The following is a 19554-nucleotide window of genomic DNA, read 5'->3' on the forward strand; positions in this document are numbered from 1 at the left end:
AAGAGGGGGAAACTAAAATGTATTGTTAACAAAAATAGACCAAATTTACAAAAAAAAATTTAGTGCACTGGTTAACCTTTACTTCTCTAATCATATGCACAGCAGGGGAAAAGGATGTGCTAAAACAATTTCTTTATCAGGAACAAAGCCGAAGAATATTTCAGCTCAGAAATCACACTAGGAAAACCATCAGTTGGAAGTCAAGTAATAAGGCCACATTTCGGAATTTTTTAATGGAGCCTTGAGTAACAAGCAATAGTTTAATTACATTAATCAAGTCAGTTTCCACAAGGGCAAGAAAGATGATTCAGAAGTGGCATGCCAAATTTTGCAAAGCAGATGTAATCGAATATATTTAGATATTATTCAAAGAAAAAGCTAAGGGTTTCGTTGTATACATATATATATATATATGTATATCTTTCATTGCTTCTAGTAAGGATTTTAAAAGTCAGACATAACTTTGTACTTGCATAGAAGTATAAAGATCATCACCATTACCATCATTGCTGCCAATATCATCATCAGAGTTTTTTCCAGATTTTAGAATTTGTAAAATGTTTCATGTACATCATCTCATTTCATGCTCACAACAAACCTGTGAAATAGGTACCACAACAGTGAAACCGGTGTGAAAAATGAAGCGGCTGCATGTATTCAAATTCACAAATTTGAATCAAAGTTATAATAATGTAACATATGGTCATTGGTTCCAGCCCAGTGGACGTAATGGAGTGAGAATTCAAGAAGTCTTACACTACCGAAATAGTGTAAGACATGGGCTCTGCCCTAAAAGAGGACCATTAGAAAATAGGAAAATCCATGCAACCTGCAATAGTAGGGAAAGGCTATATGGAAAAGATGGGCTTTGAACTGCCCCAGAAGGGGGGGTTGGCTTGTATAGAAAAAGGTAAGAAGAAAGATTATTGTCCTTCATTCTCATAGAGGACCAAAATGACAGCACCATGTTGGGGTCAAGGTACTTCGTGTCCAACAAGTGATCAGACCGATACTAGCTCGGAAGGCTCTACCATGGGTTGATGGTAAATAATTCTATTGATAGTCGATAGAAACATTTGGAGCGGAGATGGCTCTAAATTTGAACCGCTCACATTTCCTTTGAGTTACTGCAGTTCTGCTTTGCTGAAAGGCAGACTAATTGGATGTCAGAGCTGGAAGGGTCCTTACGATTCACCTGGTCCAATAGCCTTATTTTCTAATAATAACTGACTTTCCTAAGCCCTTTACAGATAATCTCAGGTGAGCCTCTCAAAAGCCTGATGAGATAGGGGCTTACAGAGGTTCTCTCTTTTCTTTACAGATAGGGAAACAGAAGCCAAAGAGGTGAATCGACTTGCCCAGGGTCACATGCTTCATGAATGTGACCAGATTTGAATTCAGGTCTTCCTGACTCCCATTCCACCACTCTTATCTACTGTACCATGAAAGTCAAGCCTCAAAGAAAGGGAAGCGATTTACCTCTGGTCTTACAGGTGACAGACAGAACAGGCCCCAGCCACCTCCTGCCTCTTCCTTGTCCTTGTCTTCCTCTTCCTCTTCCTCTTTGTCCTTATAGCCTTTTTCCCTCTTCCATTTCTGCTGATTTTCTTAATCAGATTCAGAATAGCCTGTATTTAGTGATCTCATCATAGTCTCAGAATATAGACACTGCACAATGTGGACCTCCAGGCATTTAAAAATTATCCTGACCAGGTCCTTTACACATTGCTTAAATTTTAACGAGCAGAACATTTCTTTAATCATTGTCATTAAGCAGGCCACAGGCAAGTCACCTCAATCTCATATTTCATAAATGGCTCCAGCAGCAGCTGTCCAGCTCCTAGAGGATTCAAGGAAAAAAGGGCTCGTCTCAAAGCTGAGATGATCATTGGGCAGCCAGCCCCCTGGGCTTCCTGGAGGCCTGATCCCTGATGGTACCAGCAGCTATGGAACAGCTAGAATTGCCCCCATCCCTCTGACAGACCCACCCAGTAGACCCACCATTCCCTTCGTCTTTTATCCTATTTCAGTCTCCCTTTAGTTAGTTTTACTTCGTTTTTTGTTTGTCTTTTAATGACTTTCTGTCTACAGACATTTCTTAATATATATCCAGCTCCATGAACCACTGTAATGTTAATGGGATATAAGATCTTCCCTGCCCATTAATAGGCCTCACGGCTGAGCCCATCAAGGGAAACTTGCTTAGGGGAAGCTTGCTTGTAGCAAAACTTTCACACCTACTTTCTAATTAGGCACTGAGTCAGGAGGGTTGTGATGCCCTCTGGCTCTGAGAAGTGTATAAATATTCTGAGTTGGTATTTTGCTTTGGGTGCTGCTTATGAGAAGGATCTTTTGATTCCCTGGTAGAGAGTTTAGAGTTCCCCAACTGCTCAGATGTAAAGGCTCTCTTGTTCCAGGGATGTATGTAAAATGTATAGAGGATTCAGGCAGTCAGAGCCCTGTCTATTGGTCTTTATTTCTCTGAAGTTCAGGGTGCTGACTTTTACCCTGAATTAGTGGATGTAATTAAAAAAGATTGTTGACCCTTTAAATAGCTATCTTTTCTAGTAAAACAGATCTAAGAACTTGTGCTAGCAGCCATCCTAGATATGCTAGTGTGGTTGCCACTACAACCACCCACCCCCTTATTTCAAAGGGAAACAGTGTATGTAACACTCAGTACCCATGGTCCCCCACCTTTTCCCCAAGAAAAGGCGGAGAGCATATTTTATCATGTGACATGAGGAACTGATAGTGACTAAAGGTCGTTGCCTTTAATCAGAGATCAGATTCCTGTTAATGTTATTTTCTTTTTGATTATTTTAACAATAGTTAGCACTTATAGAATGCTTTCTACTTTACAAAGTACTTGTTAGCATTTATGTAATGCTATATCGCTTTTAAAGTACGCGACATGTTATCTCATTTGATCCTTACAACAAACCTCTGGAGTATTAATCCCTTTTTACAGATAAGAAAAGTGATATGGACAGCAGTTAAGTGACACGCCCAGGTCATACAGCTAGTAAGTGTCTAAGGCAGGATTTGAACTCAGACACAGGTGTTTATGGATGTTTGTACCAGTATATTTATGTAGACTGGATTATACAAGCTTAACACATGGGCATGGGTATCAAGTACAGGTGTGCTTGTATGTCTATTATGGGCATGTTATATGCATGTGTATTATTTTGCATCATATATGTGTGTTGTGTTCATACCTCTGTGTGTTTGTGTGGTTGCATATGTGTGTGCATAATCAGGGCTATTGGCCGGGTATATTGAGAGGAAAAGCACCATGTAAATGTCAGTGGTTATTAATATTTGGCCTTTTTATATTTAGACATCAAGGGCGCTTTCCATAATCAGTGACTAAAGGTCTATTTCTGTCCCTCCAACTGTAAACATTTTCAGTAAAAATAACCATTGACCGGGAACAGTATTTCTACTGTTCATAATTTCTGATAAACATTATCTTGGAGATAATGAACCTTCACTTTCAGCTTCTTAGGGAGCTCTGTTCACCCCCCAGCAGGCTGACAGGCCTTTCCCTTGCCAGTAGGTCTCTCTAGGTGACTGGCTCCACTCCAGGGTAAGTGGCTACCCCCAGGTATGCTCCCACATAAGCAACCTTGTGGATTCTGCCCCTATACCTGCTCACAGACTGGCTATGCTTACTAAGTAAAACAGAATAAATGGACGTCCAGGTGTGTTCACACATGTGCCCATAAAAGCCTCAGGAAACAACAATGGCACATCCACTAGAGTGGTCGGGTTTTTTTAAGTTCCAACTTAAAACAGGAATCAATTCCTTTCACTTGGGGGTAGACTGACATGCCAAGACTCATGGGGGACTAAGAAGGGAAGATCAAGTTACTCCTGAGCTGGGGGTACCAGAGCTCAAATTTGAGTTTCTATTACAAATAAAATCGGTTTGATGGTCTCCTTCCAGATACCTCTACCTATTTATGCATTGGGCAAAAAATAGTATCCCAGCTTGCTGTGCCTTGGTATCAGGCTTAGAAAAAAATGATACCAAAATGGTACCATTGGGAGGCCCTCTGGTGTTATGGGAAGACCATGGATTTGGAGGTAGAGGACGAATGCTCTAATCCTGGTTCTTCCACTTGCAACTGGTGGGACATTGGACAAGTCACTTAACTTCTCCTCCTTGGAATAAATAACTTCTAAGGCCCCTTCCAGGTCTAAATCTGGGATCCCATGTTCATTTCAACTCTCTAGGCCTCTGTCTCTTCTTCTGTTGGAGGAGGAAACTAGGCCAGTGTTAGATCAGGAGAGAGGCCCCATACTCCTTCCCCACATGTCTCTTGGCTCAATATTGTCTTCAGGAATATTGTCTTTTATTTTAGGAACCCTCAATCTCACTTTGGTTTTAATATTTAAAATTCTCCTTATTGATATGTCATCCTTTAAAAAAAATGCATACTAGTACCATAGAAGGGTCATTTTATAGCTTCTGATGCTGGAGGAAATTGATCACCTACTGGGTTCTAGATTTTCCATAATTCAATGATAGATCAATATTTGTCTGCTCTTTCGTGGACTAGCCTGGTGGAGAAATCACAGATTTTTGTTTTTTTACTGGGGACATCAAGAGAGCATGCTCTTTGAATGGACATGCTCGTGTGTCCCAAGTAGCTCCCATCCATCATGGCGGAGGCAAGATCGGCAGATTATGCCTTCCCAATGTCAAGCCTGTGAATTAAAGCTTTGTTGCAACTCAGCATACTTTGCAATTATTCCCACTGTTCCCAGACTATAAATCATGGCTTCTGGGCAGACAATCAGCGGTTTCCATCTACTGCTCGAAGGCGCCCATGTTTGGTCTTAATTGTGCTGTCTAGTCCTGCACCCAGGACAGTGGGACATGACCAGTCCGGATAGCCTGGGAAATAAATTTCATTGTCATGAGAAGGGCCTATTTAAGGCCCATTCTATAAACCCGCTGTCTACATAGCTCTTGGGTATTTATGTTTGAATAATAGGAAATGAATTTAAATAGAAACACTTCTCAAGCCTTATCTCTGCAAACAAAAACCATAATTTATAATAAATTAACACGGCAGTTGTGAGCCTGCCATGATTTTACTTTGCAGTCCTCACACCTCAGCTCGCAGGATGACACTTTTTTTCTGATAAGGTAATCTTTATAAGGTGGTTGTGCAGGTGATTAGATCTGACAGATGCTCGTGCAGTGGGGAGAGGTTCACAGATAGAACAAGCAGGATTCCAGGGGGAAAAGAAAGAAATCGCATACAGGGCACTAGTGGAAAAGGAATCTGATAAAAAGAATGAATTGGTTCCAGGAATGCATTTCTGGGCCCCCGACAAAACTAACATTATTTACCCAAAACTAAATAAATCAGGCAGAAGAAAAACCCGACCTTTGGCGGAGTGGGGGGAGCAAACAGCATCGTCCTTATCTTCTCTAATGCTGTTCCCCAGGATTCCTGATTTCTGTCATAGATGACATGATCCTTCCGGTCAGCCACCTTTCCAACCTTATAGCTGTCTTTGATTCTTCCCTCTCCCTCCACCCCTATGGCACAATGGAGAGAACACTGGCTCTGGAGTTCATGACTCTGCCACCTACTCTGTAGATGACCCTGAGTCACTTAAGCTCCTTGGGCCTCAGTTTCCTCATCTCTAAAATGGGAGGGGATACATCACATGGCTTTTAAGGTCCTTTCTAGTCCTCAGACCATGATTCCACGCTCTTGTAGCCCGTTCTCAATCAGAAGAAAGTAAGTCAGCATATTCACTAGAAGGTCCAATACTGAAGCTTCAATGCTTTGGTTACATAGGAAGAAGATAGGACTCATTGGAAAAGACTCTGATATTGGGGGAGATTGACGGTAAAAGGAGAAGGGGGTAGTGGAGGATGAGGTGGATAGATAGTGTCATGGAAACAACAAAGATGAGCTTGGACAGACTTGGGCAGGTGGTGGAAGACAGAAGGGTGTGACCATGGGGACACAAAGAGTCAGACAGGCAACAACAACAGACAAGACTTCTACCCCACAGCACCTCTTGGATCAGTCCCTTCACTGTATTGACAAGATGACCTCCCTAATACAATTTCTCATTACTTTTGGCCTGGACTGTTGAAGCAGCTTCCTAAACCTTCTGCCTCTCCTCTGTGCCGTCTAGGCACCCACTTCAGCCATCTCCTTAACCCTTGACCTACTGCTGAACCACCCAGATCTTTAGACCTCCAGAGCTGTGCCTTGGAGGCTTCATCCATCAGCCTTGGAACACCTGCTCTGGGGTGGAGTTGTCCTGCCTGGCGAAGAAGGGAGCCCAGCCAGGCCCACAGGCTCGAGTAGAGCTGCCTGCAGGCTCCATGCAGCCCACAACATCTGAACCAAATGAAAATGGAGATCCTATATGATTTTAACGTGTTCATGTATTCAGGAAAAAGAAATATATGAAGATATGTGACCTACAGGTATCTTTATGTACACGTAGAGGCCCCTGTTTCTGAGTTTGACACCACTGCCATAGGCTCTGCCTTCCAGCCCATCCTGCCAGCCTCAAAGGAAGGGAGCAAATGTTCCACTTGTCTCCCTACACACAGCCCACTCCCCACCTTCCCCCCGCTCTGGAATCCTTTATCAAACCAGTGTTACCATTGCTTCTAGAAAGGGCCCATAAATCCACCACCCCAAACCGCCCTTCCCTGGCTACTCCCCCTCCCCAGTGGGTGTTGTTTTCCACACCTGGAGGACACAGACTACTTTGGTCTTGTTCTTACATCTCCCAGGACTAACAGAATTCTAGCACATAGCTCATAAATGCCTGTTGAATTTCATTGAATTAAATGATGTATCCCTCCAGCAGACTGTGACTTCCTTGAGGTCAGAAATTGATGGGTTTTGTCTTTGTATACCCAGTATCTAGTACCCAGGAGGTTTTTAATAAATGCTCACTAAATGGAATAGGATTTGCCATCATGAGCAAAACAGAGGCTGAGAGTTAGAGACAAAGATGAGAGATCAAAATGTTTTGCAAAGACACATTATCTATTGTGATTATCCAAGACCACACTCACCCTCCTTCATTCAGAAACAAAACCTTGTGGTTTTCAAAGACATTCATGGTGGTGGTAAAAGTGAATAGAGCTCCTGGACTGGAGTCAGGATGACCTGAGTTCAAATCCTGCCTCAGACACTTACTAGCTGTGTGACCCTGGCCAAGTCACCTAGCCTCTTGTCTGCCTCAGTTTCTTCAACTGTAAAATGGGGGCAATAATAACACCTACTTCACAGTATTGTTGTGAGGATCAAAGAATATAATCACTGTAAAGCTCTTAGCACAGTGTAATCACTATGTAAATGTTAGTTGTTATTATTACTATTATGTTAATAATATTTTGAACATGCAACCCTCAATATACATATTTACTCATTTATAAATTGTACATGTACTGCTGTACTAATAATTGTGTATATTATATCAACTACACACAAATAAAAATGAACAAAGGAGTTCATCAATGTGAAATAGCATTTGGTCTTAGAATCCATGAGTCACTGAAGTTTACTGAGCCGAGGTGTGGTGTGATCAGGTCTGCACTTTGGTGGCTGAGAGTAGGATGAAGTGAAGTAGGGAGAGACCGAAGGTGGAGATGCCAATTAGGGAGCAATTACCACAGCCCAGATGAGAGGGAAGGAAGTCCTGAGCAGGTCTGAGCAGAAAGATGGCGGCAGATTGAGAGATGTTACAAGAGCTGGCCACTGAGCAGGTATGTGGGGTGAGGGAATATGTGGAATCAAAGTCGACATGGAGATTGCAAACCCAGGAGACTGGAAGGATTGCAATGCCTTCAACAATGATAAGGAGGTCTGGAAGAGGGGCAGGTCTGGGACCTGAGACCAAAGTCGACACCCATTCCTGCCTGACCATCCTGTGCCAATCTGTCTACCCCAACAATCCCAGATCACAGAGCCTTTCCTCCGAAGAGGACCTGCTCCATTCATAAGCCAATGTAAAGCACAAGACGCTGAGGGAGAGGAGGATGTTTTCCCAACCACACCTCTGTGGCTACTGCTGGGAATGCAATCGTTAGTCAGTGTATGAAGAACCAGCTTTACTCAAAGGAAGAAAGACTACTTACTTACCGAAGGAGGGGGGAAGGTAGGAGAATTTGGCAGGGTTGTTGGGGATTTGGAGACAAGACCCACTATCAGCTATTACAGGAAGGTCAGGATGCAGCCCTTCTTCCAAACCTCCCTCCAATTGGTTGATTTTTGCATCCCTTGATGTGAGGTCAAACCCTAAAGTTGGGTTGTGTCCCTCACTTTAGAGATCAGTCCTTTAGACCTCAGTTTACTCATCAGTAAAATGGAGTCAACAATATTTATGTAGTTTTCATCACAGAGTTGTTATGAGAGAAGTTCTCTCCTTACCCCACCATGTAAGTTCCTTGAGGACAGGGCTTTTTGATACACTATATGTATCTAGCATGTACCTACATGATTCCACATTGCCTCCCCTCAGTAGATTCTCTTCAAGAGCAGGGATTTATATTTTTGCCCCAGCATCTTGAACTGTGCCTGGAAGTCAGTCAATAAGCACTGATTAAGTGCTGGCACATAGTAAGCACTTTTATTTATTTTTATTGACTTTCTCTACTTTCCATAATCAAGTACATTGCCTGGCAAATGGTAAGCACTTAAGGAACCTTGGATGAGTTGAACTGAACTTTAAAACATTGTAATACTAGATCAAGAGTATGGAAGGGCATTTAGAGATCTCCTTGTCCTACTTCTTCATTTTACAAATAAGGAAACTAAGTCAAGGGGAGTGGAAGGAAGGTGCACCCAACATCACAGAGCTAGTAACGGAAGGATTTAGGACTCAACCATGTCTCCCAACTCCAAGTCCATTGCTCTTTTAACTAAATCATGGATGATTCATCATCCTTTAAATTAGGATAAAGAAGTCATAGACTGCTGTGATGAGAAGAATTCTGGAAGAGATCACTCTATTTCAGATCTTCCCTTCCAAGGTTTCTTATGGCTTTTTCACATTTATTGGCAGTTTCACACTTCAGGTGATTTGCACAACTGGGAGCCAGTAAGGAGAAGAGCAAAGTCACTGGGAAGGCAACTGATTCTCTCCAGCCTCCAAAGACTCAGTGAAAGATCTTGTTTGCATGGAAGGTGATCTGCTTTCATCCCAGGACACAAAGGGGGTGAAGGAAACTCAATCTCCCTATTTCAGCTAGGAGTTTAAAAGTAAATGTCTTCAAGTCTTCCAGCAGCCCTTTTGTGAATAAGCTAAGTGAAGTTTCAAGGTTTACTAACAATGGATTAAAATAGATGGACAGCTCCTGAAGGATCTGGACACAGTTTCATTAAGGTAACAGTGACAAGTTCTACTTCCTCAAGGTAGTGACTAATAATTTTAGGATCAAATGCAGCAAAGTGAAACTTTGGCGAATGGAAGGAATGGACGAAGCCATCAGAGACAGACATGAACAGATCGCTGAGTTTCAGCAGATAATTATCATGGCAGCAGGATGAAGCAGTGCAGGATGAAGCTGAGACTCTATGCTTTTAGAGAGCCAATTGCAAGGCCTAGAGGGTCAGCCCCACAGGGGGACCCTGGACAGCACCAAGGAGCTATAGGAACAAAGAAATATCAACACACTAACTGCCAGAAGATATAAGCCATAAGGACTCAGTTTACAAATCTGTCTTAGTTCAAAGCAGTTACTTACATTAACTTCACATCTCTAATCCTCATGGTTCAAAGAGCTTTGAAGCTTCACAAGCAGTTTTGAAGAATCACAGCCTCAAACTTGTGTCTAGAATTTTGACCATCACACTCTACGGCAGAAAGAAACAAGACATGGGTTTCCAGGATTGAGACAAATTAATCAATGGACAATGAGTTATTGTCCTTTCACCTAAGACACCAAAGCCTAGGATCTCCCTCACCTCTGAGGAGTTTTTATGGGGTGCTGTTCAAAGAAAAGACTCTTAGATACTTGTATCCACTTGTATATGGTAAGCAGGTGCAAAATTACCTTATTACAAGCTGTTCCCAGTTATTTACTTGCTATTCCACTCCAATTAAATATTGTATATTTGATTTGGCAGGTAGGCAAGGCAATGGATGGAGACTTGGGCTTGGAGACTAGAAGACCTGAGCTCAAATGCTTCCTTAGACACTTACCAGCTGTGGGACCCTCACCTTTCTCATTCTCAATGTCCTGTGAAAATGAGAGTGTCAGACTGATGAGCCAATGATCCATGATTTAGGATTTCTCTTAGTGAAGCCTCCCTAGGAGCTTGAGTTCACCTATATTACCATACACTAGACCAGTCCCTCAAAGGATTTCCAATATGTATGTCACAATTTGCATCATATGCCATTGCCCAATTACACTTAAACATTTGTCCTTTTCTGCTTTTCTCATCTTTCCCCCAGTTATCTAATGGCTAAGTTCCATTTCCAAATCTTGTTGTATTGTGTTTTGCTTTACAGATATTGGTTTTTTTGTTTGTTTGTTTGTTTTTACAAATTGAAGGTTTGTGGCAACTCTGGGTTGAGCAAGTCTATGGCGCCATTTTTTCAACAACATGTGCTTACATTATGTTTCTCTGTCATATTTTGGTAATTCTTAGAATGTTTCAAAGTTTTTCATTATTATTATATCTGTTATGGTGATCTGTGACCAGCGATCTTTGATGTTACTATTGTAATTTTTTTTGAGGCAGTGGATAGAGAGATGGGCTTGGAGTCAGAAAGACTCATCCTCCTGAGTTCAAATCCAGCCTCAAATACTTCCCAGCTGGGTAACCCTGGGCAGATCACTTAACTTTGTTTGCCTCAGTTTCCTCATCTGTAAAATGAGCTAGAGAAGGAAATGGCAAACCCCTCCTGTATCTTTGCCAAGAAAACCCCAAATGGGGTCACAAAGGGTCATAACTGAAAAATGATTGAACGATGACAGCAACAATTCCTCCAACAATCTACCATTCCCAGTCTCTCTCCCTCTCCTTTGGCCTCCCTAGTCTCTGAGACACAACAAAATTGAAATTAGGCCAATTGATAACCAATGGCCTCTAAGTGTTCGAGTGAAAGGAAGAGTCAATTGGTGTGGCAAATGTCATTGTTGTCTTATTTTAAGAAATTGCCACAACCCCCCCCCACCTTCAGCAACCACTACCCTGATCAGTCAGCAGCCATAAACATTGAGGCAAGACCCTTCACCAAAGACGGAGACTTGCTGAAGGCTCAGATGAGAACTAGCATTTTTTAGCAATAAAGTATTTTAATTAAGATATGTGCAATATTTTTTCTGGACATAATACTATTGCATACTTTATAGACTATAGCATAGTGTAAACAAAATGTTTACATGCACTGGGAAACCAAAAAGTTTGTGTGACTTTATTATAATATCAGCTTTATTGTGGCAGTTTGGAACCAAAGTCACAATATATCCGAGGGATGCCTGTACCTATAAGTGCTCTTGGCAAAGTTAGCCTTGGCCAGATTCTGCCACTGCTAGGCCGCTTGTCAGTTTACAGTTGTATCTGTACCAGACAGAGATCGCAGGCAAGATCAGAGCTGACCCACTCATTGCTGAGGTCTCCATGATCAGGAGGCATCAACATTCATCGGACTAATCTGTGTCAGTCCCAGAGGCGGATAGCCTGAATCTGCCATCCACTGTTGATCCATAATTAACATTCCCAACACAAGTTGGAAGTTGTGACTGTTCAAAGAAACTTGACCATTTGAGCCATGAGGACTAGAGCTGGGGAAGGAGTCTCAGTAACTGCTTTGGGCTAAGGCAGCTTTCTAAGCTCCCACCAGGCCGTTTGGGCTAACATGCTATGACTGAAGCCTTGGGGCCTGTAACTCTTCTTTCTCTGTTTGCTGCTAAAGGAAGAGGTCAATGATCCCTTTCTCACCAATGACCTCTCCGTCTTTATTTTCTGGCATTTTATTCTCTTCATGCTTCATAACCTTATGTCGTTTTTGTATAGAGTAGTTTTCTGTTTTGGCACCATTCTCAGTAGAATATAAGCTCCATGAGGGCAGGGACTATGTTTCATTTTGTGTAGGTATTCACTATAGCTAGGAGCCTTGAACACTTCATATATACTAATTGAATGGAATTGAATTAGCCCCTTCAAGCTCCTTAAAGACAAGGACCATGTCTTATCTAAATTGTGTTTCTTTCTCAAGGCCTAGCACTGTGAGCTCTCCTTAATAAGGATTTGATGCTGAGAAATTGGCAATTTAGTTACAAAGGAGCTCTTGAAAACAGGCAGTAGAGAGTGAGGGCAGAGTGCAATTAAAATTTGGTCCTGCAGAATGTTAAGAGAAATTTTTGACAGACAAAGGACTTAAAACTATTATGTGACCACATCAGGTCACAATGATTGCTTCTATTGAAAGCAACATGGTGTCTTTGGAAAAAGAACTAGGTCAGAAGCTGGAACAGCTGAGCAAGTTGCTTCTTTTCCTGGGCCTCAGCTTCCCCATCACTTTAAGGCTATAAAGTGCTGAGCATAGACTTTATTTGGTTCTCAGAGCCCTTTGAGGTGCTTTAACTCTTATTATTCCCATTTTGAAGATGAGAAAAATGAGGTCAAGAAAAGTTAAGTGACATAGCTAGTCAGTGTCTGAGATGAAATTTGAACTCAGGTCTTCCTGACTCCAGGCCTGGGTTTATAGCAGCTCTCAAATGAAGAAATTGGGTTCAATTATCTCTTATTTCCCTTCCAACTAGCAATCCTAGGATTACTGCTTCAGTGTTAATGAAAGCTAAGTCAACTTGCTGGCTGACATGGGCAAAATCATTTCATTTCTCTGGGCTCTATATTCTCTGGAAACTCAGCTCTACACTTTCACAAAAATCATACAGGGGTCCCTAGACCATACCAAGGAGCTACAAGGCTCCCTCTCTCTTCTTTTGGATTTTTGGAGGGGGAAGGCTGAGCAATTGGGTTTAGGTGATTTGCCCAAGGTCACACAGCTAGTGTTTGTTAAGTGTCTGAGGCAGGATTTGAACTCAGGTTCTCCTGAGTCTAGGGCAGGTACTCTATTCACTGCCCCACCTAGTCGCCCCTCCCTAAATATTTCTAAGTCTGTATCTTGTCTCCCTCTTAAAATGTAAGCTCCCTGGGAGCAGGGCCTATTTTTACCTTTCTTTTTTTTTTAACATCCCCAGCGCTTAGCACAGTGCCCAATATACCAAATACTTAATAAATGCTTATTAAGTGATCCAAGATTATTCCAAAGGACTCATGGAAAATGCTGCCTCCAGAGAAAGAACTGATAGAGTCTGAATACAAACCAAAGCATACTATTTTTCATTCTTTTTGCTAGTTTTCTTCCACAAAATGTCTAATATGAAAATATATTTTCAATGATTGCACATGTATAACCTTTGTCAAGGAGGGGGGAGGGGAGGAAGAAAAGGAGAGAATTTGGAACTCAAAATTTAAAAAAAAATGTTAAAAAAATTGTTTTTATATGTTACAGGGGGAAATAAAATATTATTTTTCCTTCAATTTTATTTTATTAAATTTGTTTATCTACTTTTAGTTTACAACATTCATTTCCACAATTGCTTGAGTTCCAAATTTTCTCCCCCTCCCTCTCCCTCTCCCCCCTACCCATACCCAGCAGCATGCAATCCAATATAGGCTCTACAAATACCTTCCTGTTAAGCATTAATCAGGTTGTGAAGAAGAATTGTAACCAATGAAGTGAGCAAAGAGAAAGAAGAAACGAAATAAAACTAAACACACAAGAGAGAGCAAGTGGTTTGCTTCAATCTGCATTCAGACTCCATAGTTCTTTTCTCTGGATGTGGAGATCCTTTCCATCATGAGTCTTTTGGAGTTGTATTATAGTCTTGCACTGCTGAGAGGAGCTCAGTCTATCAAAGTTAGTCATCACACATATGATGTGTCTGTAACTGTATACAATGTTCTCTGGGTTCTGTTCTCCTCGTTCAGCATCAGTTTACATAAGTCTCACCAGGTTATCATGAAGTCCGTCTGCTCCTCATTTCTTATAACACAATAGTATTCCATTACATCCATATGCCACAATTTGTTTAACCATTCCCCTATTTATAGGCATCCTCTTGATTTCCAATGCTTTGCCACCATAAGAAGATCTGCTATAACTATTTTTGTGCAAACCGATCTTCCTCACACGTGTATGATTTCTTTAGGATAAAGCTCTAGAAGTGGTATTCCTGGGTCAAAGGAGATGCACTTTTTTATAGACCTTTGTACATAGTTCCAAATTACTTTCCAGAATGGTTGAATCAGTTCACTCCTCCACCAACAATGCATTAGTGTTCCAATTTTTCCACATCCTCTCCAGTATTTATCATTTTCCTGTTTTGTCATCTTAGCCAATCTGACCGGTACCTTAGAGTTGCTTTGATTTGCATTTCTCTAATCAATATTGATTTTTTTCATGTTTTCATTTCTTCCTCTGAAAATTGCCTGTTCATATCCTTTGACCATTTATCAATTGGGGAATGACTTCTATTCTTATAAATTTGACTCAATTCTCTGTATATTTTAGAAATGAGGCTTTTATCAGAGATACTGGTTGTAAAAATTCTTTCCCAGTTTTCCACTTCCCTCCTAATCTTGGTTAATTAACTTAATTTGTACAAAATCTTTGCAATTTAATGTAATCAAAATTATCTGTTTTGCATTTCATAATACTCTATATCTCTTCTTTGGTCATAAATTCTTCCCTTCTCCACAGATCTGACAGGTAAACTATTCCTTGCTCTCCCAGATTGCTTACAGTCTCAGCCTTTATATCTAGATCATGCACCCATTCAGATTTTATTTTGATATACAATGTAAGATATTGGTCTATGCCTAGTTTCTGCCATACTGTTTTCCATTTTTCCCAGCAGTTTTTGTCAAATAGTGAATTCTTATCCCAGAAGCTGGGATCTTTGGGTAGGTCAAACAGTAGATTACTATTGACATTGACCACGGTGTCTCGTGTTATTCCACTGACCCACCACTATTCTTCAGCCAGTACCAAGTAGTTTTGATGACTGCTTTAAAATGATGACAAGTTTAAAATCTTGTATGGCTAGGCCACCTTCCCTAGCATTTCTTTTTTATTAGTTCCCTTGATATTCTGGACCTTTTGTTCTTCCAGATGAATTGTGTTACTATTTTTTCTAGCGCTATAAAATAATTTTCTGGTATTTATTGGTATGGTACTAAATAGGTAAATTAATTTAGGTAAAATCATCATTTTTATTATATTAGCTAGACCTAGCCACGAGCAACTGATGTTTTTCCAATTATTTAGATCTGACTTTATTTGTGTGAAAAGTGTTTCATAATTGTGTTCATGTAATTCCTGGGTTTGCTTTGGCAGGTAGATTCCAAATATTTTATAGTGTCTACAGTAACTTTAAATGGAATTTCTCTTTCTATTTCTTGCTGTTGGACTTGGTTAGAAATGTGTAGGAATACTGAGGGTTTATTTTATATTCTGCAACTATGCTAAATTTATTTACTATCTCAAGTAGTTTTTACTTGATTCTCTAGGATTCTCTAAGTATATCATCATGTCAACTGCAAAGAGTGATAGTTTACTCTCTTCTTTGCCTAACCTAATTCCTGTGATTTCTTTTTCTTCTCTTATTGCTACAGCTAACATTTCTAGTACCAAATTGAATGAGGGGTGATAGTGGACATCCTTGTTTCACCTCTGATTTTGTTGGAAATGGTTCTAGCTTATCCCTATTACATATAATACTTGCTGACAGTTTTAGATAGATGCTACTTATTATTTTAAGGAAGACTCCATTTATTCCTATGCTTTCTAGTGCTTTTAATAGGAATGGGTGTTGTATTTTGTCAAAGGCTTTTTATGCATCTATTGAAATAATCATATGGTTTCTACTGGTTTTGTTGTTAATTTGATCGATTATACTAATAGTTTTCCTAATGAACCATCCTTGCATTCCTGGAATAAATCCTATCTGATCAAGGTGTAATATTCTTGTGATAAGTTGTCTTATCTTTTTGCTAATATTTTATTTAATATTTTGCATCAATATTCATGAGGGAAATTGGTCTATAATTTTCTTTCTCTGTTTTGGCTTTTCTTGATTTAGGTATCACTGCCATATTTGTGTCATAGAAAGAATTTATTAGGACTCCTTCTCCAATTTTCCCAAATAGTTTATACAGCTTGGAATTAATTGTTCTTTAAATATTTGATAGAATTTGCTTGTAAAACCATCTGGCCCTGGATATTTTTCCTTTTCTTTGTTTTTTTTAGAAATAATATGTATAATTTATTCACATACTTTAAAAAAGGCAGTAGAAAATGGACATTCAGTTTTATATTTAAAATATTCATTTGTGTTTTGTTGCTCAGAGTTGAAATTCTAAATTAGACCGTTCTTCTCCCCCCAGTACTTCGGATCTTAAGTCAAGCAGGTCTCAAAGGTAACATGGGAAACATTTCCACATGACTTATTGTTTTGCTTCCTGGGTCAGGGAAATTTATACTTTCTATGGCAAAGGATCCATGTGCACCAAGTCTAGAAATTCAGGATATGAAATTTTCTTTTTCCCTTAATAATAAAGGGTTTGGTTCCCTATTATATCATCATTACTGATCCTGAAGAGTCTTGGGTCCTGATATTGATAGGTGGGGAACACAATGGAGTCCAAATCCTGAGAGTGTGCCAGGCCCAGGGCATGGCCTATCTCATGAACAACCACCAGGAAGAGGTTGGTTCCCTCCTCAGAATATGACCATTCTTCATCATTGTCAAAATGGACAATTCCTTGGTAGTCAGAATCTGGGACAAAAGCATGAGCTAGGATGTCTCCTTTTCCATCAAAGGGGTAGGCATATCCAGCCAGGAAAGCAAACTCAATGTCAGCATCTTGTCTATACACTCTCTGGAACCTCAAGGATGTCACACTGTTCCAGACTTCTATTGCCTTCCACAAGATCTTTTCAACTGTTCTACAATTCATGCCCCTTGGATAGTTAATGACACTGTAGGTTACAGGGTTACTTGTAATTTGGGGCTTTCCAGGAAAAAAAATGAGTAGTCAACAATATCTCGGACCCCACATAAAGGCTGCCTAGGATAGCCTTTGTGGGCTCATCCAACCATCCAGTTTCTTCTAGCCGGAAGAAATTCTGCAAGAAGTGCAGAATGGATCCTCCAGGGTATAGTGCTGGGATTTTTCTTTGGTGAAGAAGAATAGACGGAAGTAATCCTTAAAGAAGTCCAAATCATTAAGGGTAGTTTTGGGGATTACTGGAAAGGACAAACAGCAGGACTGGAAAAAGACAAAGATGAGAAGAGTAGACAGCATGATTAAAGTTCCAACTGTGTACTGTAGTCTATCTGGAGATTATTTCCTGGGGAATTCACTGATGTCTTGTTCAATTTTTTTTTCTGAGATGGGGTTAAGTATTTTACTTACTCTTCAATTAATCTGGGCAGTTTATATTTTTATAAATATTCATCCATTTCACTAAGATTATCAAATTTATGGGCATAAAATTGGGCAAAATAATTCCTAATTGTTATTTTAATTTTCTCTTCATTGGACGTTAATTCACCCTTTTCATTTTTGATACTGGTAATTTGGTTTTCTTCTTTCTTTTTTTAAATTAAATTGACTAAAGGGCAATCAATTTTTATTGTTGTTTTTTTTTGTCATAAAACCAGTTCTTAGTTTTATTTACTAGTTCAATAGTTTTCTTAATTTCAATTTTATTACTCTCTCCTTCAATTTTCAGTATTTCTAATTTACTATTTAATTGGGGATTTTCAATTTGTTCTTTTTCTAGCTCTTTTAGTTGCATGCCAAATTTATTGATCTCCATTTTCTCTATTTTATTCATGTATGCATTCAGAGATATAAAACTTCCCCTAAGAATTACTTTCACTGCACCCCAAAATTTTTGATATGTTGTCTCATTATTGCAATTCTCTTGAATTAAATTATTGATTGTTTTTATGATTTCTTGTTTGACCCACTCATTCTTTAGGATTAAATTATTTAGTTTCCAATTAGTTTTTAATCTATCTTTCTATGGCCCTTTATTACATATAATTTTTATTGCATCATGATCTGAAAAGGATGCATTTAGCATTTCTGCCTTTCTGTACTGGATTATAAGGTTTTTATGCCCTAGTACGTGGTCTATTTTTGTGTATGTGCCTTGTACTGCTAAGAAGAAGCCATATTCCTTCTTATCCTCATTCAATTTTCTCCAGAGATCAATCCATATCTACCTTCTCTAACAATCTATTCACCTTGTTAACTTCTTTCTTGTTTATTTTTAGGTTAGATTTATCAAACTCAGAGAGTGGGAGATTGAGGTCCCCCACAGTATAGTTTTGCTATCTATTTCTTCCTTTAATTCCCTTAACTTCTCCTCTAGGAATTTGGATGCTATACTGCTTGGTGCATATATGTTTAGTAATGATATTTTTCATTTCTTCATATAGTTTCGTTCCTTATCTCTTTTAATTATATCTCTTTTTGCTTTTGCTTCATCTGAGATAAGGATTGCTACCCCTGATTTTTTTTTTTACTTTAGCTGAAGCATAATATGTTCTATTCCAACCTTTTACCTTAACCCAATGTGTATCCCCCTGTTTCAAATATGTTTCTTGTAAACAGCATATTGTAGATTATGGTTTTTAATCCATTCTGCTATCTCCCTCCATTTTATGGGGGTAGTTCATCCCATTCACAGTTATGATTTCTATCTGTGTCTTTCCCTCCATCCTATTCCCTCCCCTGCTTATGCTTTTATTTTTCCCTTCACCTCCTTAAGAGTTTTCCTTTTGACCACTGCCTCCCTCAGTATTCCTCCCTATTAGCCCCACTCCCTTGTCCTACCCTCCTCCCTTATTACTTCTTCCCTCCCTTCTAACAACTGCCCCTTTTCTTTCCCCTTTCCCCTCCTAGTGCCTGTAGGGCACAATAGATTTTTATACTTAACACAGTATGTTATTCCCTCCTTGAATCAAAACTGATGAGAGGAAATCTCATACAGAACTCCTCTCCTTTCCTTCTTTCCCTCTATTATAATAGGTTTTTCTGTCTTTTCGTGTTAGAATCCTATACTTAACTGATTGTTATTCCCTCCTTGAACCAAAACCAATGAGAGTCAAGCTCATAAAATGTTCATCTCCCTTTCTTCTTTCTTTCTTCTATAATATGTTTTAATGAGGGGTGGCCAGGTAGCACAGCGAGTAAGAGCACCGGTTCCAGTGTTGGAATGACCTGGAGATCGAATCCTGGGCTCAGACACTTAGCACCCACCCAGAAACACCTGGCCGTGTAATCTTGAGCAAGTTACTTAACCCCAATCGCTTAGGGGCGGCCAGGTGGTTCAGCGAGTAAGAGCACCGGCTCCAGTGTCGGGATGACCTGGATCAAATCTGGGCTCAGATACTCAGCTCCACACCTAGAAATAACTGGCCATGTAACCTTGAGCAAGTTACTTAACCCTGATTGCTTT

General features: G+C 39.9%; 1 long non-coding RNA gene and 1 pseudogene across 2 annotated transcripts in view; both read right to left on the reverse strand.

Moving 5' to 3' along the window:
• The window catches only part of LOC138172184 (uncharacterized), a 94098-nt gene that overhangs the window by 40387 nt on the left and 34157 nt on the right, over nt 1-19554 (reverse strand). The gene's annotated exons all lie outside the window — the stretch shown is intronic.
• LOC138172015 (matrix metalloproteinase-26 pseudogene) lies at nt 4806-17387 on the reverse strand (annotated as a pseudogene).

Source organism: Petaurus breviceps, unplaced genomic scaffold, assembly GCF_028583685.1.
Source record: "Petaurus breviceps papuanus isolate PSGF00001 unplaced genomic scaffold, PetGlider_PUasm1.0 490, whole genome shotgun sequence".
Lineage (NCBI taxonomy): Eukaryota > Metazoa > Chordata > Mammalia > Diprotodontia > Petauridae > Petaurus > Petaurus breviceps.